Consider the following 2,134-nt stretch of genomic DNA (forward strand, 5'->3'; position numbering starts at 1 on the left):
GAACACTATTTTAAGTCAAACCAGTCTGAAACCAGTGAGACAGAGAGCCCCAACCACCACATCCCCTGTTTACCTGCTTTAACAAATGCAATGTATTTAGCCATAGGCAGAACAGCTATTTAATTGTACTCGAGCACTTTCGTTCTTCACCTGATGAGCACTTTAAATCCGAATCCCACGCACCCTGCAGCCTGACGGATGACTGAAAATGTGAAGTATCGTAGGTTATGCAGATCTGACATTGCTTCAAATCCATTTTATTTTGGGGTTTTTTGTTTTTCTTTTTCCTTCTCTCTTTCTTACAGTGTGTAGTATTAAGCATGAATTCTGTCTTTGGAGCACAGCTGATAAAGCATGTTTAGCTTCAAGATATGAATCTTCAGAGATGAAATTTTGAGAGGTTTCTGTGAGAAGAAAACCCTTTAAATTGAGCCTGATATCTGGTATATACTTTACCAAACAGCCTTAAACTATATTTGGAAGCAAAAACCAAGACGAATGTATATCCTTCAAAAAAGAAAAAAAAAAAAGTACTTCTATAGATGAAAATATTATATTTCCCACCCCTAGTGTTTTCGAGGCATTTTCTATTAAGGAAAGAGCTGAATCCTAGGTAGTGTACAATACTGATGGTACTTCCTATATCTGTTGTACTATTTTAAGTACAAATGTACCTGCTGACATTGGCATCTTTAGTCTTGAAAACTAATACTTAAAGTGGAGCTGCTAATTAAAATATCCGCACAAAACTAAAGCCAGTGTCTTTCCTAGTTTAAAGAGATTTAAAATAGATACACACTCCTCCCATATATCTATGTATCTATATATATATATATAGATATGGCAGCTGATATATCTAATTTTCCTGTATACTTCAAGGAGAAATCACACATGACTAACTTGAAAACCCCCACCCGCAGTAACAGGTCATGTGATCAAGACAAGTATTTGATCCTGCGGGTAATCAGACTTTATAAAGATGGATTGTAAAAACAAGAGATTACACATAAGCTTAGATCCCAGCTGACCTAATAACATGACTTCGTATAAGTTCGTATAAGTCTTTAATTTTAGAATCTTATTTTGATAGTTTTTTGATATGCTAAAATTCTATTGGATGTTCTCAGGCAAAAAAAGGCCTGTGAGAATGATGCCAACTCTGTACTTTACACTTACCATGTCATTATGAGAAAATGTTCAATATAAGCTTTGGATATCGATGATTTCTGTTTGTTCCACCTTTGTTAAAAAAAAAAAAAAGATTCAAAAGTAAACTAGATGCCTACTGAAAAATCTGATAATATGTTATCTGTGCATGCTACATTTCAAAGTGCAATACATTAAATTATTGTACAGGTAACATTCTATCATTAAAGGCAAATAAGCCATTTCTATTTACATATCATACATCTGGTTAGTTTAGAAAAATAACATTATGCTTATCATACTTGTGTTGCAAATAAATCAGATTGCTTCAGTCCCTGACGTGAGAAACACAGCATGTGGTATCTCAATAAACACATACACGGATCAATTGTAATCTGACTCCACACCATAAAAATAAAATTCAGTTACAAAATCAGCATAGGAGGAACATAAGTAAACATAAAGATAAAAAGTGGAACGCTTTCTACTTAGAGAGATCATGGTGTAGACCCACACTGAACAGCTGGATATAGCAAAATAGTCTGGCATTTAATTAAATACTAATTGGACTAATATTTATTTTAACAGATGAAAATTATAGAAAGTCTGTGTTCATTTCTTCATTGCCTGTAAAACACAAGTATAATAAACAGATTTTTGAAAATTTAATAAAGAAAAAGACCTGACTGGTAAAATTGTTGTTATTCACTACACTTATTTTTGCTTTGTATATTTTTTAGATTTTAAATTCTTTGTAAATTGGTGAAGTACATTATGAAGTGTTTTATTATTTCATGTCAATCTGATTAGAATGACCTTTGGCAGTGTGTGAAGACTAATAATGTTGTACAGTTTAATACCAAAAAAAATGACATGTTAAGTCATGCTTAAACCTTTTTGCTATGTTAGATTTGAGACCAGTCAGGATGGGATTAGAGCATGCATAGGGAGGTGTGTGGATTTCATATATATATATATATAAGTATAA

The sequence above is a fragment of the Buceros rhinoceros genome, unplaced genomic scaffold (genome assembly GCF_000710305.1).
Source record: "Buceros rhinoceros silvestris isolate BGI_N320 unplaced genomic scaffold, ASM71030v1 scaffold15222, whole genome shotgun sequence".
NCBI classification, from domain to species: domain Eukaryota; kingdom Metazoa; phylum Chordata; class Aves; order Bucerotiformes; family Bucerotidae; genus Buceros; species Buceros rhinoceros.